This window comes from Xiphias gladius, chromosome 23, assembly GCF_016859285.1.
Source record: "Xiphias gladius isolate SHS-SW01 ecotype Sanya breed wild chromosome 23, ASM1685928v1, whole genome shotgun sequence".
NCBI classification, from domain to species: domain Eukaryota; kingdom Metazoa; phylum Chordata; class Actinopteri; order Istiophoriformes; family Xiphiidae; genus Xiphias; species Xiphias gladius.
This window is the reverse complement of record NC_053422.1, coordinates 8,220,888-8,247,529: the sequence shown is the minus strand read 5'-3', so window position 1 is coordinate 8,247,529 and position 26,642 is coordinate 8,220,888. Positions and strand designations below refer to the sequence as shown.

General features: G+C 36.6%; 1 protein-coding gene across 5 annotated transcripts in view; it reads right to left on the bottom strand.

Moving 5' to 3' along the window:
• Positions 1 to 26,642, bottom strand: part of fam13b (family with sequence similarity 13 member B) — an 83,142-nt gene that overhangs the window by 55,369 nt on the left and 1,131 nt on the right. For 4 of the 5 annotated variants that reach the window (XM_040119430.1, XM_040119433.1, XM_040119435.1 and 1 more), the window contains exon 2: positions 3,096 to 3,248. The gene's annotated coding sequence lies outside the window, so the exon portion shown is untranslated. Of the gene's footprint in view, positions 1 to 3,095; positions 3,249 to 9,620; positions 9,722 to 26,642 lie in introns of those variants that run through there. The other variant, XM_040119432.1, reaches the window with a different exon arrangement.

Below are 26,642 nucleotides of genomic sequence, written 5' to 3'. Positions count from 1 at the left end.
AGAAATGTTTCCAACATCTTGTGGAATCCATTCCACAATTAATTAAGGCTGTTCTGAGAGCAAAGGGAAGCCCTACCTAGTATTAGTATGATGTTCCTAGTGAAAAAGGGGTCTGAGTGTATGTTAAAATTTATATATATATCTTCAGATAGAGATTCAAATTACCCAATTTTGTATAATCAGAATATTTAATAAAATGTCCAAAGTTACAGAACAACAACAAGAAAAATGCTTTCATATAGTGAAATAAAAAATACAGACATTAAATGCATGCTTGTCACAATTATTGGCTTAACTGCTTAATTTTCAGTGTTCACATGACCTGACTTAACCAATGAATGATGGTTTTACTGCATAAAAAGGGGCTGATTGTTTCCAGTTTCTTTTTCACAATCGCGAAGACAAGTGAGCTTTCTGAGAGCATCAGAAATGCTGTTATCGAAAAACATAACAATTCCAATGGCTACATGGCAATCGCCAAGGATCTTCTAAATCCCTGTTTCAACAGTTCGCAATGTTATCAAGACGTTTCACAGTCATAAAAGTGTGAAGATACTTCCACAATGTGACGCTAAGAAGAATCTCAAAGGTAGAAGTCTGCGACGGTTGATGCCGATTATGGAAAACAACCCCACAGAAGACATCTAAAGACCTTCAGGCTGACCTGGCACAATCTTGATTGGTGGTTTTAGCCCATACCACATTTCAGCTTGTATTTTTTGATATTATGCAAGTTTTGTTTTATTTTCTTTTGTTCCATTACCTTGGACATCTTATTAAAATATTTAAATGATACAAAATTGGTTTATTTGCATTTATTTCTCAAGATATTCAAAATTCTGTACTTAAAATTCAGGGGTGCCTATATTTTCAACCAGGACTGTATATGAAGAATCGCTGTTTCTAAAACTGTGAATTTACTTTTTATAATGATCGCTACATACATGTGGGTATTTTAAGGACCAGTGTGTGTGTGTGTGTGTGGAAAAATTATTTTACAAAATATGGGCTCAGTGTTTTAGAAAAAGAAGTTTAAGAAACCCCTGCATTTTGTGAGCCATAGCAGGAAGAGACAGACACATTTAAGGTTTAGGTAAAATAACAAGTTTGGTGGTGTTTCTTTCGAAAGTGGCTAAAGTAGCACACCAAGCTTTTCTCCTTATGTAAAGCAGCATAGTATCAAAGATTTACAACTATTTGTTCTCACAGGGGATGTTTTAAATTACATAAACATGATTCAGTGAAGGCGAAAGTCTTTTTAAAAAAAAATATTATTCCAATTGTCCAGCTGTCTTTTACATAACCATCATTTGAAGGTCATTATGATTAACTTTAATTCCCATCCCTCCAGCATTTGTTACATCCTCTGTCAGCATAACTCCTTAGTTCTCATGCAAAGGAGAAGTTGTCAATGGAATGAAAATCAAAAGTTTGACTTTGATGATGGTTGATCGGTGAGTACTCTGAATGCAAACAGTGACAGATGGGGTCCAGTCTACTCATTGGGGGAAGAGGAACATCACCAAATGTTTATCAGAACACTTCCAATTAAGTTCATCTTAAAGTATATTTTAGAATATAATTCCAAAAACAAAAGGCATGCATTTTAGGTACACTGACATGTACATATTTTAAATGTTTTTTTTCTCTTTTCAGTATCAAAGTCAAAACATTTAGAGTTTTTTCAAATGTTTCAGTAGATTAGCAGGACATTCACAGACAGACAGACAGACAGTATAATAAGGGGCAGTTGGATTGGATTTTTCTACTAAGAATGAAGCTTTACTTGTTTGAAGTAGTAGTAGCTGTTTACTCATCCTCTCACTCTATTGATAACCTGTCTAAAGCCAGTTTGTTGTTGTTGTTGTTGTATTTATGGTCAGCTTGTTATATATCATGTAATTACAAAACATGTCAGCTAGTAAGGAATTTCATGCCTTTTTTTTTTTAATTTAACATTAGGTTTTAGTAAGTTAGTTGTCTAAGTCAGTTTGTAGGTTATTTTTTATTTGTATATGACATTCAGTGTGGAGATCTGCTTATGTTCAGTTGTTCAACTCGTGGAGTGTTGGGGGAAATAAGGTGCTAAAACTGATTTTTAGATTTTGAGGGCTGAAATAACAACGGTTCCTGGCAGATTTGCTCAGTTGTAGCTAATTAAAGTTAATTCTGCGAGTTGGCCAAAGGATAAAATGAAATTCTTGGCTGTTGACGAGAAAATGTCTTCTCTGTATGCATTAGGCTTTACTGTTTAAGCTCTCGAGAATGATAATGATGATCAGATGCCATCTCAAAGATGATATCCTTTAAAAAGAAATAACACTAAGTCTTTTTAAAATATGAAAAGACGGAGTGAAAAGTGTGCTGAATCCTTCTTTAGGTAAATTATTTAGTTGACTGCATTTTGTCACTTTCTAAATGTAGTTGGCAGCTAGTTAAGTAGCTGTTGAGGGTATAAAAATGACAAATGGCAGATTCTGGTAAGTGGTTAAAATTTGTAAGAAGAAAAATATCTGAATTGGGACCTCTGTTCTTTCTAATATTCATGCACATTCATATATACAGTATTTTCTTTTATAAATGTTTTTATAGTTTGCATAAACACACATTTCTTTAATAACTTCCTGTATTAGAGTGTACGTTAATTCGTATTAGAAGGAGTAAGTGGGAACTCTTAATATGAAGAGTTAGGAAGTTCTATTCAGTTGTGGCTGTTTAACATGGTGGGAAACAAATGACAACTGTACAGCAGTTTTTACTTAGTGCAACATCTCACTCTGTCCGTCTGTGAAGCTGATGGTAGCTAAAGCAATTAAATTATAGCACTACACACAACCAGTCCAGTCACAAAAAAGTGAATGTTACAAAGTAAAAAAGGTGCATCTGCCTGTCTCACCGTTTATGTGTATACCTGTGCATAATATTATCCCATATGCACACTCACTAAAAGAATTATGTTTATGTGTTGGTCCAACATTAGGCAGCACAAGAATCTGTGTGTTGTGCACGTGTCATAGAATAAATGAACCCAGAAGAAATTAACTGCAGTGTGTGTGTGTGTGTGTGTGTGTGTGTGTGTGTGTGTGTACACTCACCGTGTAGCAGTGAAAGTGTGTCCTATCCTCTCCTCCCCTGGCCAGTGAACCACTGAACCATCTATGGCTGCTTCAGGTTGTGGCAGAAGATGAGCCGGTAGTTCCTCATTGACGGACCGCTAATCCCTCAAGCAGGATTCCCTTGTAGCTACACTGAGGAGAGACAGAGGAAAGAAAAGAGGAGGGAAGAATAAAGAAAAGGATAGAATGACAACAGAAAAAAAAAAATCAGAGGAAGGAAAGGGTGAGGGGGGAGACAGAATTGAGCGGAGAGGAAAAGATGGAACGTGTTAAGTAACAATCCCTGGTATGTTCATAAGCATCTGATTTTCTACTTTCTATTGCAATATAATGGAAAAGTGTATCAAGTTACGTAATCAACATAGCTTCTAAATTTACTGTTGTCAACATCTGTTGTCAAATGTTTGCTAGGAAAAATATGGTGCTCAAGAAGAGATGAATATTACGTTTGTAGCAACAGCTACAACTCTTTCCTGTAAACTGGGTATTATTTAGATATCTGCTGATTCTTCTTCTAATTCTTCAAATTATTTTAGGATGAAAAAGAAATAAAAAGTAATGAAAGTAAAACAATCACCTTTATTTTCAATTTTAGGCTGGCATAAACAGTGATGTGACATAAATGGCATGGATTACTTTTGCACTAGGCATTAATACAAACTTCAGAACAATGTATAAAATGGGCCCTGCCAACACAGACACTAGCTACAACATAATGTGGGCAACACAGATAATTACTTCCACACCGTCTGGGCATAATAGCAAGTTCACTTCTTACACAGCAGTCACACAAAAACTTTCCTCCATCTTGGACTACAGAATAGCCCAGAGTCCGTTTGAACTGCAGCGGATGCTTAATACCAGAAACATTAAAATTAAAAATACACAATTACACATATTGTGATTCACATCCTGTTGTGATTACACACTTTAATTCATCATGTTGAGATGTCAATGCAAAATGACTGCTCATGGCTCTACAGACTTTTTACACAAGGACAAAATTCAGCTCACACATATTCAAAGCAGTTAATTAGAAGCAACTGCAACGCAAGGAATTAATGATATGAATCAAGCAAATGTTTACTAAACCACATGCAAAATACCTTCTCACAAATTGGACACACGTGTCTGACGAGACACAAAACGAGGGCAAAGTCTTGCATGACAAAGATAATAAAGTGGTGCACTGAAACACAAACCGAGGCTCTCTTTACTTCTTATTTAGTGTGTTTGGTGCTAAAGAATTGGAGTAATTTCTTTTTTGTTTTGTTTTCTGCCCTCCCTCTCTTGTCTTTCTCTCCATTTTCTATGCCACTCTTCACCTTCCTTTCTTTTGTATCCTTCCTCTCTCCCCTATTATTTCTCTCCTCTCCTTCCTTTCTAATCCCATCCTCTTACTTCGAGGCTTGAGATGTCAGGTTGTCCCAGAGTCAGCTGGAGGACTCAACACAATAATTAAACTGACACAGGCTCGGCTATAAAGCTGTGCCAGTGTGTGTGTGTGTGTGTGTGTGTGTGTGTGTGTGTGTGTGTGTGTGTGTGTGTGTATGTATGTGTGTGTCCTACATGTCTGTGCATGTCCATCTGAAGTAAACTGTCACTTTGAATCTGAGTATGTTAGGCACGTCTGCCTGTTAATTGCTGCCACTTCAGTGCATGAGCGTGCGTGCGTACATCTCCTAAGGTTGCCATACATGCAAACGTGTAAGTGTGTGCCTGATGAGACTGTCTAGAGTGAAAACGAGGCTCTTGCTCAAAGCGGACCAGTAATCTGAGACGTAAACATCTTAACTATCCAGTATATGAGTGTATGTGAAATGAAAATGGTGAATTTGTGGTAGTTTGTGTGTCCAAGTGTGCTTGAAGAGAGCAACTGTCCTTTGAGACTGTCCCTGTCGACTTAGCTGGTCTATATGGGAATATGGGAAATATTAACAACACAACTCTACTTTTGAGAGTATTATGGAGTCAGAAAGAACCTGAAATATACAAGAGATGGACAACACAACAGAAACAAACTGAGCGGGGGACAGAGGAAGAAGGAAAAATAAATTTGCTGGAGATATAAATTTAGTTTAATTCCTAAGTATCAAGTCATTTATAACTTTTAAAGTTATTTAAAAAATGCAGAAAGCTAAAAATAAAGTGTCCTCCTGAAAATGAATGAAACAATAAACTCAACATATGAATAGTCAATCACACACTCAGACAGTCTGTTGTACCTTGACGGAGCAGTGTGACTAAGGGATTCAAGAAGATCTGTTTTCGATAGGGATTGTCAGAAATGCTATCCATACACCAACCCTATTTACAGTACATTGATTTTGACTTTTTATTCGTCCAAAAACACACAAGTGCTTGACAATGTTAAATGACAGATCAGTTTGGACCGATCTACACAAATCTGAGGACATTTCTCTAAGACTGAGTGATCTAAATTACTGTTTTTATCAGAAATATCCATTTCATCAAGATTTAACAATACTGACATATTATTTTTAGCCTTGTTGCCAATTTCTGCCACACAAGTTCTGCAGTAATTCGCTGGAAAGGAACCATTGTCTTTAATATGCACACATGCACTTGATTAGGTCTGGATGAGTTTTGTATTCCTTCTCTTTCCAGAACAACTCTCTCATTCTTGCTCTTCTGCTAAAACACCCTTTGTCCTTTTACTCTGTCTTTTTTCTTTTACCCTCTTGTGTCACTTCCTTCTTTCATTCATCCTTATGCTGCATGTTACACAAGCCATCCGACCTACTTAGGCAGTCTGCATCAGCTCTACGCCAAGAGGAGCAGAGGAGTTGAGATGAGCAGAGTTAAGAATTAAGAAACATACTGAGCTAAGAAACTATTTGTTCCTTAACTTTCCCTGCTCAGTACTTTAAAGAACAGAGGCTACGCTCTAACCTCATAGAAGCATCCGTTTTTACAGAGCGAGCTAGATCCCTAAATCACAACAGCACCCAAGGCTCCTCAAAAAAAGTGTTCAGTCAACTAATATGGCAAAGTAACAGATCAGATACTATTTTAACCAATAACAAGTACATTTTTGGCAGCTACCACATAGAAATAAAACCCTGTGCCATTGTTTGAAAGCTGTAAACTCTGAAAACTGAAGTCTATGCAATGCAGATACAAGGAATAATCTATCAACATTTCATTTGGTAAGAAAAAGAACGAAAATAAAATCCACACTCATATCGGATGGACTGGATAAGCCCCTTACACTAAAATTAACCTTAACTTTGAACGTTTCTGGTTAATATAAAACCTAGATCCTTGTTATGACCTTTTAAGTGCACTAAATGTTATTACCAGTTTTGTGGGGAAGTGCCAAAATTTAGCTCAGTGGCAGATGTGACTCTGTGCCAAATGCTAGTTTAAAATTGTTATTTTATCAGGATGATAGTGCTGTCGCACATTTAGAGAAAACTGTTTTTTATACTACACTACATTGTTAAAATGGTTATGTAATAAGTTACATGTAGTTCCATGTAGATGTATATATCAAAGGTTGCTTATAAATTCACACAGCTTTATAATGGATGGCTCCAAAGAGGACTGAAACCCCAGCAGTGGTAGTGCAATGCTGTGGCCAGAGCTGCACAGAACAAAAAACGTTTAGGACGTCTTTTAATCTTTCTAAAGAACACGCAGAATCGAGGTGACTGCTGAACTGCCCTGATCAGCTCACCTCATCATTTTTTGGTCGAGTCAAAAGTAAGAGTCAGAGTAAGCTTCACTTTGCCAACACCTGCAAGCTACAAGGTACGTTGTGAGGTTTTCTTGGCATAAAGTTTAGATTTGTTCAAATGTAACCTATAAATTTGTATGACTCACCGGTACACAAACAGTATGACAGGAGTAGGCAGGATAAACCCTGTTCTGCCAACACGGAGGAAGCTTTCACTTAAGCCAAGTCATAGCATCACAGTATTTAATCAGCATGGTAACCACGAGAGATTCTTTTTGGGATGATTCACATTCAACAGGTCCTAGAAAATAATGAAAGAAATTCGCGGCTACCTCCACTAGTCAGTTCACTAGCACCACCTTCGTGCACATTGCTTGGCCTGATGTGTCAAGATCCTTAATCTACAACTGTGTCTTTGTAGGGATTAAAGCACATATGAACCAGGGATGGGTCATGATTTTCAAATTTTCAAACAGTCATTAAATTATAAAAAAAAAATCAAATAGTTTATTTAACTGTTGGGTCAAAAAAAAAATGGAACCATTTTCTTTTAGTCGTGTTTTTTTTTTTTAATAAATGGTGTCTCCCATGGTGTCCCTTTCCGGAGTTGGGATAAGGCTTAGGTTAGGTTATGGTTAAGCGTAGCAGAGATAACTCGTTAGGGTAAGGGTAAGGGTAAGGTTGAGGTCAGGTTAAGCAACATAAAAGACGACTGGTTGGGGTGAGGGACAAGGTTTGCTTCAGAAATTTTACTTGCTGTAGATATTAAAACATAATTTTCATGTGATATCTGCCTGTCCCATTCATTTTTCTCTTTACAACATTGTTTTTTCACTCTTACTGAACTCTTGACTGCAAAATTCAAGAGAGAATATTCAACTCCAGTGCCTTGTATTTGTTGCTAGCTTAAAAATCCGACTTTATTTTCAGGGTTTCCTTTACTTTGTATTAGTAAATCTGATTTCCAGGATCATTATGTTTGCTCACAAAGATTGCCGAGTCCTCTAAAAGGCATTCTTCAGCCTCCATTCTTTCCAAAACCAAATGAACTGGCAGTGCTACGGTGTAAGCCTCTTTAAAAGCTAGAGAAAATCCTGCCATTGGAGCTGAAATTCTTGGATTGGGTCAGGGCCCTTACTATTGAAACCAAAAAGGTACCACAAAGCAGACAGTTCTCAGCAAACTGAGTTGACATACTATATAATGATTATTACTCTCAAGAATTTTAGCTCTGAAGTAGCACAGGACCACAGCGCATACACCTCTTAAGCATTGGTGACACTGCTCCTACCAGGCTCAACACATTGGGCTTTATCAGACAGACGAGGACAATGAGACCGAGAGATTAGTGAACTCAACGTTCCCAAACCAGCGCCTCGTCTGCCATGAAAACTGACCCTAAAAGGCCTCTGTAGTGAGGATTTGGTCAGTAATGGAACAGTCTAGAGTGACTGTGTCTGTGTTTTTTTTCTGTCTGTCTGTGCGTCTTAATCCCAGATATCATGCTTGACAACCTCCTGCTCAACAATGAGGGACGTTGTTAGCAGGGAAACAGAGAAAGTTAAGACAGTGCTGTTCAGAGAGAGAGAAAGAAAACGTTAATGAGAACTCAAGGACTAGAAGGGAAAGGCGACAGTACAGAATTTGAGAAAAACACAGAGTACAAAAATATACAAGGGGAGACACAATTAAAGAACAACAGGGCCTAAAGCCACGTTCAGACTTATTTCAAAGGGAAGGCAATTTGTTGGCCCATAAAGTACATGCAAGCGCACATTTTTGGTCAAACTGGCATTGTTTGATTATATTTTTATAGTCTCATCTGTACTTCAAAACAACATGCCCCAGCCACACAGTCCGTTGCACTTTTCAAAACAAAATAAATTCCTACTGATGCTTAAAGTGTCAAACTTCTGATTTTCTAGCCCTAAAAAGTGTAAAAGACACCAGTGCTTTTTAAAATCCTGTAGTAGTCAACTACAACAAATTAAATTAATATTTTACTGTGACGAAATCATCTCTTTGAGTTTTGAGAGACATAGAGGACAAAGACAAACTTAAAAAAAATGCGGTCATAAGAGAACACAAAGAATGTTAAGTAAACAGACCTACTCTGAAATCTCTACCTATCTTGATTCACTCACAAGTTTTAAATAATGGCTCTACCACAGTGGTAGCAGCGGTAAATCATATCAGATTTCAGTTTGTTTCTGAAAGCAGCACCTGCAAATATCCAGAGATGAAGCCCGATTATTGGTCTGCAGGGTGGCAGCAGTTAAAGGAAATGGCCTTTAACAGAAAGGCCACAGGTTTAATACCTGCAATAATGTTTAACCTTATGAAGAGTCCTTTAGGGAGCTGTTTAACTTGAATAATAGGTCAGTCATTTTGGGTCAACGAGTGAAATTAACTGAATACTAAACACACAGCAACAGAATAAGCAGATGAAACCATGCAGGACATATTTAGGGAAAATAAGATGACCCAACTCTCCACTTAAAACTGGTAAAAGAATGTCAAACACAAACCCTGATGTCCTGAATAATACACATTCAACTGAAAGATCTCTTTCTTCAAATGACCATTGCAAATGTAAGCAAAACACCCAGTGCATCAACAAATGGAAGTGTATGTTCATATTTCATAAAGACAATTTTATATGCAACATGAAGACAAAAATGCTGTCCTCATATTAATCTGTGATCTGCCAACAGCATCAGTTCCATCAAGACAGAGTGCATGACCAAAAAGAAGATTAAATATTCACAAGGTTATAAATAAATCAGCAATTTCCTCCAACTTACATCATGTTGTGAAATCCCAAAAATAAAAAGAGATCAAAGCAGTTAAACTCTGCATAGTCTATCATCACAGGCCAAACTGTCATGGTCAGCTGTAATCAGTGAAGTGAGAGTGAGACAGAAAGGTTGGACAGAATGAATCCTCTTCAAAAGTTAAAACTGATCAGATTCCTGCGTCAAAGCCTACACGCCCCAGGGGATAAAAAAAAAAAAAAGCTAAACAGAATGTATCCAGTTTGATTAAATCAGTTGCACAAGTTAAAACCTCAAAACAAAAGAGAAAATATTTTTTGGTCAAAAAAGAAACCCTAATCTCTGGGCTTGTGAGTCTGTTTATTTAAAATCTTAAAAGCCAAAACAAGCAGAAAAATACCTCTGAGCAATAGAGGAACCCGGCGAACTCTGCCCTTTGGCCTACATCTCAATAAAATCATCAGGAAGAGACTGAATGCCTGGTACTTCTGCACGTTTACCATGGCGAGTTATCATGTCCATTTGTCACACATAGATCCCGTGACCCTGACACAACGTGCAACTTCCTTGTACTCTGCAGTATCAGCATTACCTGTCACAGTCAAATATGCACACACCCAAAAAGAACCACACACATAAGGACAAACACAGTATGTATATGTGTAAGTGTGGATTGTATCTCCATGAGCACAGACACAAACAGATACGAATCTCTTCCATCAATCCCTGAACATGTGACTTAAATCCTAATCTGCTGCATCACAAATGGAATTAAAATGACATGTCACACATTTGTCGCTTTTAACATGTTAAATGTATGTATCTGACAGGATGTTTTGGAGACATCCTGTCAGATACATACATTTCATGGCTCACCTGGTTAATCAACCACCAAATAAATACAAATATAAACCTACCAAGAGAAACAAATACCTGATTAGGGCTGATTAATGAAAATAACGATTATTTTCATTAATGATTAATTGTTTAGTCCACAAAAACTGAGAAAAATGAAAAGAAAAAATGGATTTCTCCAAGCCCACAGCGATACCTTCAATTTGCTTGTTTTGTCTGACCAACAGTCAAAAACCTTGATATCCAATTTATGTTTTTTGTCATAAATGACAAAATAAAAACAGCAAATCATCATTTAAGAATCTGAAACCAGAGAATGTAACTGAAATGATTAATCTGTTATGAAAAGAAGTTGCAGATTAAAAAGTTAAATGACTAATTGTTGAAGGAGTTCTGTAACATGTTTTGCTGCCATGGAGGAAATAAAATTCATGACAAGCGAAAATGTGTTCAAAGCCTCTCCAGACATCTATACTGCAGAACCCGACCGTGGACTGTATCACCTCCTCTGTCAAGCAGCCAAGAATTGCCACTGTCACAGGTGCTGAGGAGCGCAAAAAGAAAAAAATATAGAATTTTAAAAATGCTAACTACTGGAGAAAATAATTTGGGAGAGAGTGAGTATGTAACTGATAGACAAGCTACACAAAAGTGGGATTTATATGTGCTTTAGTGGAAATAGTTAATATTTCACTTCTATAAGAAAAATCCTTGGATTAATACTTTCTCAGGGAAACTTTCCCAACAGCACTAGTGTGAAAGTGTGTTATATCTCAAAAAAGTCTTTTCCTATAAATAAGTGTTGGAAAGGGAGGACAAAACTGGGACTTTTAACTTGAACCTGTATATTCACTCCTGCATTCTACTCATAATGTGTCACCTCATGGAAGTTTAGTTAATTTTCTACTAACATTAAGCCTGTTAACCATCCGTGATGTTTAACTGTTTTGCAAGAACATGTACAATGGGAAGTCTATAAATACTGTTTGATATGAAGCAAGTTTTTTATGTTGATCTGAGTGGCTCGAGTGTTTATAGTGGCACACCTACACGACACACAGTTTTATCAGTCTGCTGCGTACAAAACACTGACAGGTGGGGGATTGGGAAGCCTTCGGTCTACAGCATACCATCACGAAGAAAGGATACGTACGTCCTATTGAAACCCCAAAACAAACGCAGATACACACACCTAACAAACCCTAAGGTTAAGTGTTACAAAAGTTGACCTGAAACCTGCTTGTGCACATTTTAACCTGTGGGCCATAAACACTGAGCCCTGCTGTCTGACTTGTGGCAGTAAGCCAGAGGTGAGGACTGATGGTCATCCTGATGCTAAGGTCAACAGTAAATGAGCAATGTGTAGCCGACAGGCGTAACATTAGGAGAGTACGTTAAAGTGGGAGAAAACATTGAGCAATTTAAGTGACCAGTGACTGTTTTTGATCAGGGTTATGGTCTACTTAACATACTTAGCTATTTAAAAAAGGCTGTATTTTCAATTTTCAATTACAGCTGCAACTAATGATTATTTTCATTATTGCTTAATGTGCCAATAACATCCTCCATTAATCGGTTCATCGTTTTATCGCTAAAATGTCAAAAAAATATTTAAAAAAAAGAAAATCCCATGTTATGTACCAGAGTTCAAGGTGACATGGGCTATTATCTTGTTTTATCAGACCAAATGGCCAAAACCCAGAAACATTTGTATCATTACCATAAAGGACGAAGAAATCAGGGCAATTTGAATATTTTGAACTTAAATAACACAACCCAAATGCATTGCATGAGTCAAAAATCAAGAATTTTGAAGCATGCAGACACATAACTTGACACCAGCCAACTCTAAATCAGAGCAAATCTGGACAGCAAAGGACAGCAGACCATGAAGGACATACCGATTTGAAACCCACATTCTTTTTTCTGCTTTTTTTTCCCTGCACATGTACAAAACTGGCTTTGGATGTGCACATAATCAATCCTTTTTGGTTTACTTAGCATTACATTGTACTTTCCATGTAATCTTTCAATTTGCTTGTCTATCTGTACTGTTTCCAAAATGCCCTTAGGTCCATGTAATCTCATCAGTGCTGTCTCATTTGCTTATAGTCAGTTGCCTTTACTATCTAACAAACTCACTTTCAATGGGGGGGATAAGCAGACAGAAAGGGATATAAGTGAGCTGAGCAGGAATCTGGGATAAAAAACTTTAATAATTCATACCCTAAAATTTGTATTTTGTCTGCATGAATTAATAATTTGATCCATCAATTTATTAATTTGTAAACTAGAATTGCATTTTTCCCCTAAAATACATAATTCAACGGGAAATGATGAGAACAAGTCACTGCCAAAGATAACACAACGTTGTGTTCAACAGCCCAAACTTGAAATATGTCCACGTAGGATCCAACGCAGTATCACAACAGTATGAGGAGACTGTAGTGCAATAATATAACACAGTCAAATTGAGGGAATAAATACAGTGATTTGAGGGAAATACTATGAAATACAGTTGCTCTTTTTCCATAACAATCAGTTACTACAGCTACTTCTATCTTAACACTAATTATTTCAGGGAAATAATTCTGTAATATTTAGGCATGATTCTCATGAATTCTGTCGTTTAGTAATAGAAAATTATCTAATTGCAGGTCAGGAGTGGGTATGAGGAATCAAACTATGAATTATTAATTTAATGTCACAAAATACTGGTTTGAGTGCACAACTTATCCAAAGCTTTTGATACCTGCCACGCTTTGTGGGTCAGCATTTATTTTGAAATAATGGTTCTGTTTCTTACAGGCAGACACCATCAGTTCAAGACAGTCTGTGAGGCGAGGATGAAGATGGATCGAGGAATAAAGGAGGAGAGGCAGCATTATGGAGAATATAAAACTATCTGAAAGAGAAAGGCAGGGGCAACTGTAAGAGAAAAAGCAGTATGGATGCTTTTGGAAAAGCAGGATGTGACAGGAAAGAAAGAGAAAATGAGGTAAAGAGGGACAGAGAAGGCAGTGTTGGCCCTTGAATCAGTAACAGCAGCTCACTGTCCTATTCTAGTTTAGCTGCTCCTCCCAGCCCAGCCCTGTCAGTGATAAATTAATAAGCACAGATCTTCAGGGGACTTGGGCTTTTTCAGGCCTTGTTATCTCATACCCTGACCAAACTAGCAGAATCTTCCCTTTATTTATATTAAAGGTGTAGGGAGCCTGCAGCCAAATGAAAAGCAACAAAAGACAGCTTGTCAAACCATGACATCATCCTGAAATTCTTTCAACAGGATTTTCTTTGAAACTCAGACCAGACCAGACTACCACACTCTTTGTAGAGCTGAAAAACAATTAGTCAATCTGCAGGAAATTAATTCACAATCATTGTAATAGCTGATTAATTGTTCGCATTTTAATGAAAAATGTTAAACATTCTCTCTTTCTAGCCTCTCACTGGATGAGATTTGCTGCTTTTACCTGTTTTCTATGATAGTAAATTTAATGTCTGGGTTTTGAACGGTTGGTCAGACAAAAAAAAGCGATATGAAAATGTCACTTTATGATTTGGGGAATTCTAATGTGCATTTATCAGTGTAGAGCTGCAAGAAGTAGTTAATGAATTAATTGGGCGATTGACAGAAAATTGCTCAGCAACTACTTGATAATTGATTAATCGTTTTGAGTCATTTGTTAAGAAAAAAAATGAAAATTCTCTAGTTTCAGCTTCTCAAACGTTAATATTTTTTAGTTCTTTTAGTCTTCTATGATAGTGAATTTAACATATTTGGGTTTTGGACTGTTGGTCAGAAAAAACAACACATCTGAAGACATCACCTTGGATTTTTTCACAATTTTCTGACATTGACAGACCATAGCACTAATCCAATAATCGAAAACATAATTGAGAAATGAATCAATAATGAAAATAATCAGTCACAGAACTATTTCATTGTTTTCTCATATTTTATAGACCAAATAATTAACCAAGAAAATAATAAGTGAATTAGTCAATACTAACATAATCAGTTTTCGTAGCCTCCCTCTTTTTTACTCTTCTGTATATTCATTAAAAAAAAAAAAAAAAAAAAAGGCCAGGCTACCTACACTCTATCGAGCAACATCACACTTCATATGCATGCTATACAGTTCCACCCATGTACATCCAAAGCCCTCTGCAGCCAATGGTTAACTGTTAACACACACTGCCATTGCCAGGGTTAAGTGCCCTCCTAATCAGCATCTGCTGAAGGAGGACGGAGTTTCCCTGAAATGGTGATCTTCCAGTCATAAGCCTGCTTCACTATACTCCAGGTTATCATAGTCTGCTCCGAGATTTCATGTCACTCTCCACTACATTTAATACAAGGGCTGACTTGACATACATGTGCTTTTAAGGGGAAACACTACAATAAGCTTCATTCTTTGCCAGCCTGAGGGGCTGTGACACTGCAAAAAGCTTGAATGCCTACAGTGGAAACACAAGTGCAGCTCTGTGTTGGCAACTGTGGGAGTGGAGGCAAAGCAGCATTTTGTTTGGGACATTTCCATAAAGTTTGCTTGGTTGCCATCTGGGTGAACAGTCATACAGGCTCCTCTTCTTTCTTTGGGTATTTCAACCACCCTTTGACTCTTCAAAACAATCAAACTGAGGTTTTTCTGAATACTTAGCTTTTGATCCCAACAAGAGCTTTCCTAAAATCCATTATGAACATTATGGCTATACACTTAATTATCATATGGGCTTCACAATTTGCCAAACAGCCCTATTTTTAATAGTGTTTGGCCTTTAAAGTGGCAATCTAGAAGATTTCAGTCCTGGCTGATTTAGCAATGTCTGTAGTTACTGGTGGTAACAGCAAATGTAGTTTAATACTACAGGTCACAGATTTCTGGGGGCAACACAACAAAATATTGTTGTTTTAATAAAGAAGTCAGGCAAAAATTGGCCCTTTTCCATCATTCTGTGAGCAGACGTGATCTGATTTAATGCTGCAAATGGCTTGTCTCTGCAAAAAGCAGGGCACAGTGAAAGGAGTCGGTTATCTCTCGGAGAAGCTGGAGGTGTGCAGCCTGTCACCTGCAGCTCTTTAACTAACAGCTCACTGTGGCTGCTCTTTTTTTTTTGTTCATTACTCCCTGCAATACTTCAAAGTGATCTGCTGTCCAACGATGCCGAAAATGACTGTTGTCTTGTTTTGTAAATGCATCTTTGAAGAACGATAGCAGTATCACGTTTCCTGTGACTACTTGATAAAGAAAGTCAACTCGTGTTTCGCCGATTAAATGCTTTCAATGTGAAGCTGCAGCATTAGGAAATGTTCGATTTCCATTAGCGGTAACTTAATACAGCATTTTTCCCGGGAATGTTGCCACAGCTGGCAATAGATACTGATTTAACAAGACATTTATTTAAATAAAAATCTCTGCCACTGTAACTAATCAAACTTTTGTCCTAGTGTGAATACCACTTCATTACCAATGTTGATGTACAACACAGTAAAACATCTAAGATAAAGAGAATTTTAAGCCTGCAGCTCTGTGCATGATAACAGTGCAGCTCTGTTATCATGAGTGTCCCTCTATAATCTTTTTGATGTTAAAATGATTTTTGTTTCAGTGGTTAGCCTGTAATGCTCTATGTATAATAATTTCTGTTTTCCTGTTTCTCTTTGTCACATTCAACTACAAATATGTGTCCCTTACTTGTACTGATTCATGCTTACTGTGTTAAGAAATAAACCTTTTTTCTGGTTAAAGGGTGGTCTCTCCAACCACAAAGCAGTGTGGACTTTGCAGGTTTAAAATAATTAACTGGTGTATAGAGACAACTAATCTCAAAAGACTGAGCTTGAACATCAAACAGTGTAAATAGGGGCTTCATTCGGTAAAGTTTTCTTGCAAAGGAACTCTGTTATTGTCATTTTTAAGACTCAGACTGGGATGACAGTGCATTTAACTGTGCATAAATTAGTGGTGGGAGAAATGAATAAAATATGTTACTAATTATTACAATATTTATTACAATAGACATACAATAGATATAAATTATTACAATATTTATATCTATTGTGAAAAAGTACATTTTCTGGAAAAATGATGTAGAAACTGTTAATGGATAAAATAAGCTTTTTTTGGCTAATGCAGGAAATTAAATACCTGAAAAATTCACTTACTTCATCACATTTGAGCAAAAATCATATAAAGATCCAACATGACTATAGATCAGTCCCTCTCACTGATTTGCAGAACTGCACTCAGCATTGGTCTAATACACCCCAAGATGTTAAAAGGAACAGTGACCACATTATCAATGGTATCACAAAATCTCACAGTTGACAAACTTATCTCATGGTGAATATCCTCTATTGCCCAAGTCTAGCATAATCTATTATTCAATGGAAGATGAATTAGATTGTGACACAGTTGAGACATAAGTTTTATTTTTCTGAACGCAAACCAATTATTTGCCATATTTCTTGCCATATTCCACATAGCTCTCTGATGTGTCTGCCTGGAATCAATCTTGTCAACAAACTTCAAAAATAAACTGCATAATAAAGACATGTTTGGTAATCACTTATGGACAATTCAATCTGTTAATTATTATGTAGTGAAGTAACATTACAGGATTTGGTTGAGAATTTAGTTAAATTTACAATACAGGGCTAACAATACTTTCAACAAGGTTTGACTGTGACCAGGGATGGGAATTGATAAGATCTTATGATACCAATTCCATCATCAATTCTGCTTATCGGTCCGATTCTTTATTGATCCCCTCGACGATTCCTAACGATCAATTTTCTGTGTGGAAAAAAGTAGGTCTACTCAGGTTTTCAGCATCAACACAACTGTTTTATTATCTCTGAGTCTGAACACAGGGTAGAAACAGAGTAGGAAAAGGGCAAGCATGAGACTCAGGTGTGCAAAAGCTCCACTGTTTAACTGCTGTTTTCATTTAGGTTTTCTTCATCAATTAAAAACTCTGCTAAGCCCGCCCGCGTGGTGCTAATGATGTAATGACATAGGATATTTATGCTTGGTAACGGACGTGCATCTCGGTTGGGAAGTAGTGACACTCGTGCGTAGAGTGTCAAAGACATGGCATTCCTGGAATTTAGCCCCATGTGGCATAGTAAGATGTCCCAGCATATTGCTGGTTTTTCCACCCTTACTTAAAATGACCATTTTACAGACATTACAACTAGTACTATCGTCATCTTCCCTGGTGAAATGAATCCACACACTGGACCATTTCTTCCTCTCCGCCATGACTCCTCTTTGTTGCAAGTTTCCAGCAGCATAGATGCACGAGTTTGACGTTATTGTTTTGCAATGCGCAACATTCAGAAAAACAGCATTGATGAAAAGAATTGATAAGCTCGGAGGAATAGGATTCCAATGGTTCGGACAATTTGGAACCAGTTCTCAACTGGGACCAGTTCTCAATTCCCACCCCTGCCTGTGACGTGAATTCTCTCTAAATTCCTTCTTAGGCATAAAATGCGCAAAAAGTGTTCTCACTGCCACACTGTGATTCACAACATACAGAGCTACAATCCAAAGCAGCGTCAGTGCATCATGGATTAAGTGTGATCCCAACCTCAGCAGAGCCTCGTCTGAGGTAATAGCATTGAGCTTTATTGATTTAGTATTGATCTGTATCACCTCTTCCTTTGTCTCATACTGATGTAAATTTCCAGACCACTGCACACTAAAATACCGACCAGAATGCTTCTATCTTTGTAGCATTAAAAAAATAGATCCCTCTCCATCTGTTGTCGTCATATTCTGTACAGTATATGCCTGACAGCTCTATGAAATTAGTGGCGATACAAAGAGGAAGTAAGTAAATCAATGAGGAAATCCCAAGCCTGTTGTTACACATCATTGAATAAAGTCTTTTCTCTCTTATACAAGGACTGAACGAGACTCAATTAACAAACAACAAATAGCGTACATAGGAGTACAAGTCTTGTCATTTCCATCTGTGTGTGTGTGCCTGTGTGTAAACAATAGCTCAAAACAACAGCTGTAAGAATACACTAACAAATGTGCAGATGGAAGAGAATGCAAAGTGACCAAGTAAACTGACAGTGCAGTTTGAAGGATCGTCTCACTGAGCATAGGGCCTTCCTTTATTTACATTGGCCCCTTTTAATATATTTGTCAAGTATTATTAAATGTGGAAATGTATATGATTATTATCAATGGTAAGCCTTTAGGCCATACATGAATGTGTTTTAGGCCTATGAATCTAGGCACTAAAGCACCCACCCTAAAAAGAGGGAGAAAAATGAGCTGTGATTAACTGGCACATGGTTGTCTATATCAGAAATAAGAGATCAGAAATCTCACAGAAAACATACAATTTGCAATTTTTTTAGTGAAGTGCAGCCCCTTGAAAGAGATTATTATGCATAGATGTCTGTGAAGTTCAGCGGCCGTCCAGGTCATGGTTACCAAAGAAGTTGTAGATATTTGAAGACATTTCCTCTCTCATCCAAGAGGCTTCTTTAGTTCTGAACTGAAGAAGCCTCTTGGATAAGAGTGGAAACGTCTTCAAGATCTACAACAAAGTCCAGCTGCCCTCGATTCAACTCTTCTTTGATAACAAAATGCATAATTAATCTTGAGTTGTCATGTATTTTATTTATTTATTTATTTACTTACATATTTTCTTTATAACTGAGAAAACCCATGTGAGGACACTGAAATCCAATACTTATATTTATAACTGAAGCCACAAACGTTGCAGGTTTGAAGTGTAACGCTGATTTAAGACTAGGGCTGTGCTATAATCCAATATTATCGTAATATTATGAGGAATCATATTGTGATAATATGAGAATATACCAACATCAGAAAAATATCCTTCAACCATATCACTCAATCCTACTAAAGACACGACTGTACTGGGCACTAGAGCTGCAACTAACATTTATTTTCATTAGTGATTAATCTACAATTTTTTTTTTTGATTAAGCGATTATCCACTGAGTCTATAAAACGTTGGTGACAACAATGCCATTTACAGTTTCTCGAAGCTAACTGTGATCTCTTCAATTTGCTAATTTTGTCCAACTAAAGCCTAAAGATATTCAATTTATCGTAATATATGACAAGGAAAAGGAGCAAATCCCCACATTTGAGAAGCTGAAATTTGAGAATATTTGGCTTTTTAAAAAAAAAAATGATAAAACGATTAATTGATTATCAAAATAGTCACCGAATAATTTTCTGTCCCTTGATTAACTGATTAATCAACTAATCGATTCAGTTCTACTGGGCAGTACTCATCTCTTTCTTCCACAAAGCTCATTATTTGGTTCCTAATTGTTGTTTGAAAAAAAAAACAAAAAACAATTTTGAGACAAAAGCTGTAAAGCATTCCGCAGATAAAACTGTGATTGTCCAATTAGCCATGGCTCCAGAGAGGCACTACTTTACTGTATTTCATCTAGGCAAGCAATGACTCACTGTCTAACGTGACTGAAATGGCTACAGAGCAGCATTGGCTGATTTTGATCAGTGTGTGTGCTGCCAGAAAACAGACTTTATTACTTTACTTTCCAATCCCAGCTATCCCGCACTAATGCCAAGCTCAAGACAGACAAGCTCTAGTCTGAGGTCAAGGTCAAATTAATCTATTAGCCAATATACTTGCAAAATATTAATCTACTTAACACCAGGTGAATAGGAATCAGTGGGTATTGAGATAGTGATATCTGCCTGACCATTCGATCTGAATTTAGCCTCTGAAATCTATAAAACAGAACTTAAATACAGATGAATCCAAAGAGAATTTTTTATTTTGATCGACCCACAAAATTAAAATCTATAAATGTAGATTTGACCCAACACTCTGTGGAAATAATGCTGAGTCAATTAATCTTTCAATCAACAGGAAATTAGCCAGTGACAATTTTAATAATAAATAATTTTCAAAAAATTATTAAGTATATGTAGAAAACATGTATTTGGTTACAGGTTTTCAACTGTCAGAATGTGTTCTTTATTTCTTTTATGTACAGTATAACTGTAAACAAATCCTTGCTCTTGGGGCTTTCTGATCTGAAGTTTTAAAATATATTCAAACAGAAAACCACAGACTTAATGTAATGCAAAGGTGCTCTAACTAGTGTATAAATTGTGCCACAGGTTACAGATTAAGGGTATGACACAATGTCATCCTGTATTTACAGTAATGTGACTGTCATCTCTCTGCACTTTGAGCAGATACTGTTAGAGCGCTGGCTTTAAACCTACTGAGGACATGTGGTCACCCCCAGATAACTTGAGCCCAACCAGCTGCTCAGCACAGGATTTCTCCATCTGCCTTTTCGTATACTCAAGCTGTGGCCTTCTGCTTCTTCAGTCTTGGTTTGGTACAGTGTAATAAAAGAAAATGTCAAATTACACAGCAACATATAGGCATACATATATAAAGACTATGCCATTCTATTTGGTATCTGCAACAACGTGAAGCACATGTCTCACCAAATACCTGGGTAATAACTAGTGACACATAACAGTAAAAGAAGACATGTCAACACCAGCGCCCAGAATCCTGTCTACGAATACACACCCCAGATAAGGAATGTAAATAAATAATCCAAAAAGTAAATGTAAATATGTCATTTTGGAGGAGGGTATTGATAAAATTGCTGCGCCAAATTGCTGAATAGATAAAAATATGTATGTACATTTTTTGTACTTAGTGGATCCATTTCTTTGGTATGCACATTATAGTCAATTTCTTGTAAAAATTGACTTTCACCTCTAAAAGATTTGGTTTCAAATGAAGCATCTTGAGCTAGGGCAACCTTTTGTAAAAAAAAATTTTTCTTTTATAGACTGGTCAAATAGTCAAATCGACAGAAAAATAATCAGCAAATATTTTGATAACTGATCAATGATTTCAGTCAATTTCTAAGTGAAAATGCCAACATTCTCTGGTTGCAGCTTCTCAATTGTGAGAATGTGCTGCATGTCATTGTCTTATGTGATAACAAACTGACTATCTTTTGGTTTTGGACTGTTGGTTGCACAAAACAAGCAATTTTCTTTGATTACCTTGGGTTTTCAAAAATTGTACTGGGCATTTTTCACTGCTCTCTGACATATACTAGACCAAATGATCAGATGATAAACTCCAGATTAACAGATATTGAAAATGATCATAAATTGCATACCTACTCTTTTATATTATTTTTCTAATTTGCAATTAAAATCCAAGGCAAAGATATGATTGTGTTCAAACTCATCTTTAACTTTGACATTTTTTGAATGAATATGCAGCCAAATGTTGGATTACAATATTTTTTAGTATAAAGAAACACCAGGTTATGAAGGAAAACTGCCCTTGATTGCTTTTTCTTTCTGCCACCTAATGGACCATCTCTATTTACAAAGTGTTTGGGCCAGGTCAGTGTCCCACTGTGAAACTGCCTTCAGCCCTATTTGGCTTAATGTACACCAGGAGACAATGCTCTGGGTTTCCATAGCTTCTTATCAGATACAGAGATATCTATTGCACTGCTTTGATAACTCCTTGAAATCATTGCAAGTTTAAATGCAATATTTCTATTCTTGTGGTTATCCTATATTACTCTGGAAAGACACAATAGTTAAATGATTAAAAAAGCAAATGAGGAGGTTATGGAACATATTTTTCATACAGTTGTGAACATAAGCAGACCGGGATTAGACACATTAAATCTGGTGAATTTTTGGCAGTGAGGGTCCAGCTTTAGAGAGATTTGGACCACATTTGGTTTAGCTTGGCCCGTGTCCACAGTGTCTAAAACAACCACTCACTGACCTGGCAACAAACAGTCCCACACAGCAGGCAGCTATGTGGTTATGACACTGCTGTGACTGCTGTGTGTGTGTATGTTTTCCTTCCATATAAAAACTATGGGTCGTCTTACGTACACAGTCTTATCTCACACTGCAGGAAGCTGGAGAATTTGGACACTGTTGGTATGTGCATACGTGAGATCCTTCACAGGTTCAGCTTAGGTGCAATTAATGAGAATGAACGGTAAACATGGCAACACCTATACCTACAGTTCATTCAGAAAGTATTCAGACCCCTTCAATATTTTTTTACCTTTTGTTATGATGCAGCCTTATGTTAAAATCATTTCAATTCATGTTTTCCCTCAGCAATCTACACTCAGTACCCCATAAAGACAAAGCAAAAACAGAATTTTAGTAATTTTTTTATTGTAAAAGGAAAAACTGAAATATCACATTGACATAAGTATTCAGACCTTTTACTCAGTAGCAGCAATTACAGCCTCAAGTCTTCTTGGGTATGACGCAACTAGCTTTGCACAACTGGACTTCGGGATTTTCTGCCATTCTTCTCTGCTGATTCTCTCAGGCTCTGTCAGGTTGGTTGGGGGTCCTCTCAGGACCAGTTTTTCATTAAGAATGTCTCTGTACTTTGCTCCGTTCAGCTCTCCATCAACACTGACCAGTCTTCCCCCACAGCAAGATGCTGAGAGAGGCGAGGACAAAAATCAGCCTGCAGTGTTATACTTTGTTAGAATGCCAGTTGCACTAATATTAGCCATATTAGAAAAAAAAATTCTACCAGTTGCAAGGCGGCTTAGCTGTTACTTACAGCTTCATGGTGACTTGCCAAACTTGTTGCAGATTTGTGATATGCCAGTTTCCTTTGGCATATCTGGTACCTGACTTTTTGGGGGTCATCTACACAAATTTGGAAGTTATTTCAGACGCTTGACTTTTTTGACATCTTACTAGCGTAGTTGTTACTTGTAAGCCGGTCGCGTGGTCATGTGTCACTGTTTCAGTGTCGGTGCTGGTAACGTTAGATGACAGCTGTGACGCCCAAAACTATCACAAAAATTAAATGTGCTTGTCTGAGAATGACTAATAATTATTAATGTTGATACATAATGAATAATGGTGATTCACCATTCCTTATTTCATGGGCTATTTGGGATTTTTGTGGTAATGCATATAGAATAATAATTTTTTTTAAAAACACGCAGCATTTGAATACTGATTTGGACGTCGATTAGCATGGCAACAGTAGAAGATTCTAAGCGTCGAGGCATATGGGTTAGCCCCAACATAGACAGGTGTGTGCCTTTCCAAATGTCCAATCAATTGAATTTACCACGGGTGGACTCAAATCAAGGTGTATAAACATCTCAAAGATGATCAAGAGAAATGGGAGGCACCCAAACTAAATTCTGAATCATAGCAAAGGGTCTGAATACTCATGTCAACATGATATTAAAGTTTTTCCTTTTTAATAAATTTGCTAAAATTTCTAAAGTTCTGTTGTCACTTTGTCATAATGAGGAAATTAAATGAATTTAAATGCATTTAGTATAAGGCTGCAACATAACAAAATGTGAAAAACAGTTAAGAGGTCTGAATACTTTCTGAATTCACTGTATACTTAAACATCTTATTAATACTGTCACTGAGTTATCTCAACATCCACAATCAGATCTTTTTAGATGATTAACATCAACATAATATTTTAGCTTTTTTGCAGTGTTCTTAAACCTGGTTTGGGGACCCAAACGAGGCAGTGAATCTGCAGTAGTCAAGCTAGCAAGAGAAAAAGTACACATATATGCCCTGATTGTTAGAAATACCTAGCTAAAGGGGAAATTAATAGTTCTGGTCATTTTTTAAGCAAAAGTGCCAAATAGTCACCTGTTCCCAATTCTCATATGTGAGGATTTGCTGCTTTTTTGTCAGTAAATTGAATGTCTTTGGTTTCTGGTTTGTTGGTCTGAGTAAACATACAATTTCCCTGTGAGCTCTAGAACATTTTATTGCAACCGGTATTTTTCACTATCTTCTTACATTTGATAGGTAAAACAATTGATTATTCAAGAAAATATTAAACACATTTGACAATGAAAATAATTTCAGCCCTACACCTAGCTAAAACTAACGGACTCTAATAATACAAGCCCTGCAATAAACCCTACCTGTGTGTTGATTTAGAAAGGTGTTGATTCATCTCTATGGTCATTTTGGAAGCTGCAGTTTGCAGTGCCATTGTCCCCACCTTTTATATCAATGAGGGTTACACATACTGCAGCCCCCAGAATGACCATGAAGTTCAATCAACACCTCGCTAAAATGTTTCAACAAAAATTGATCATTATAACCTTCATCAAGGTAGGATTTATCTCAGGGCTGTTGTATTAGACTGAGTTTGTTTTAGCAAAGTGGACCAATACTGGGAACTGAGTGTAAAGTTGAAAATATCAAAACAAAGTGTATTATAGCAGCTGACGCAACAAGTTTTACTAACATTTTCCAACATCAGCACCACTACAAAGTTGACCTTTACTCTGGTATATCTATAGACATATCTGCTGTCTCTTACACAATAACCCAGCTGTTTTGCTAACAAGTTAAACTTTACTGAGCTATAGGACATATTTTGCACAAGCCCTTCAGATAAGACCATAGACTGTGTGTATTCTGCAAAGTAGCTGCAGATTAAATTTAACTTATTTGTCTTGCTATTGTTGCTGTGATTCTGAAGTCAGGAACCTAAAAACACATGAATACAGAGCAAGAGAGACCATTCCTCACAATGAGTGGACCTTTGAATCTGAAGTACGTTTACTATTAAAAGCATTATTACTTTTTTACATTAAGTATCTAAAGAGTTTGGGGGTATTTTCCACCTTCTTTGCATACAGTACATACAGTACTTTTGTATATAGTTGTATTTGTTTCACAAGCTCAAAACCACATATACGCGTCATCAAGTCAGCATGTAGTACAGAGGCAACAGAGCCTTCTGTAGCACCAGTTATCTAGCAGAACAGTTTTGTATAGATACATTAAATAAATAACTTCCTCTATGTAAGTCTTGAACACACCAGGGTTGCACTGACATAAACTCAGATATATAATACTGGTTTTGTTTTCCTTTTTATATTTCTAGCCCTTCATATAGCTTTTAATGCTATTTTTTCATGCAAGTCCGTAAATCTGATTTGATTGGAGCTGAAAATAACAAATTATCTTCATTAGATTAAACCGCCACCTAATTATTTATTCTATGAAGTGTCAAAAAGTACTTACAAATGCCCATCACACCCTCCCAGAGCCCAAAGTGATATCCAAAAACAGACTAAAAATGCTTACGACTGCTTGAATGCTTGAAAAATACCTGAAAAGATTAATCATTTATCAAAATATTTGCCCATTAATTTTCTTTCAATTCACTAATCGATGTACAAACTAATTGGTGCAGTTCTACCTGCAATATAAATAAAGATACTGTTATAAAATTTTCAATAATGATCACTAGGATTCTTGATACTGGCAATATTGTAGGATTTCAACTAACTATTAATTTAATTATCAATTAATCTACCTGTTATTTGAATCCTTTACTTTTTAAAAAAAAAAGTTGAATAATGCCTAATTTACTGAAGCCCGAGTCTTTTTATAGTTTGTTTTGTACAATTAACAGTCAATTAGGCGATTAACTGATTAGTCGCTCAACAGAAAAACAACAAATAATTTGATAATCGACTGATTGTTTTAGCTAATTTTTATCTTTGTCATAATGATTTATTATATTTGCATAATGTATAATACTATTTTATATTTTCATGTTCATAATATTCAGTACTGAATATCTTTGGACTTTGGGCTGTTGTTCAGACAAAACAAGTCATTTGAAGACACCCTGGATTCTGCAATGTTCTGACCGAACAATTAATCTATAATGATCGTTAGCTGCAGCCCTACCAATAACAACTGTTTGGTATTTTTGCTGAAAAATGACTTAAATGATTAATCATTGCCGAAATAGTTGTTAATTAATGTTCTGTCTTTTGACTAATCAATTAATTGTGTCAGCCCTACACTGCTGAAATACTAACTCTGCATGCAACCCGACATGTATTTTGTGAGTGATTTAATTTTAACTCATACTAGCTCAGTGTTTGTGTGTGAATCAAAGTGGTTGCGTGCATGTGAGTGTGCACAGCAACGTCCTACAGTGTACATTTGTAATGCCTTCACTCATGCCTATAGCAAACCATATGGAGAGACCAATCCGTCCTAATTCAGGGCAATGGCCGGATACGATTATGCAATATGCAAAGGATTTCAGAGAGCCTAGAAATGAAAGTGTGCCTTCACACCCTTTATACGAACTTGATGTATCAGT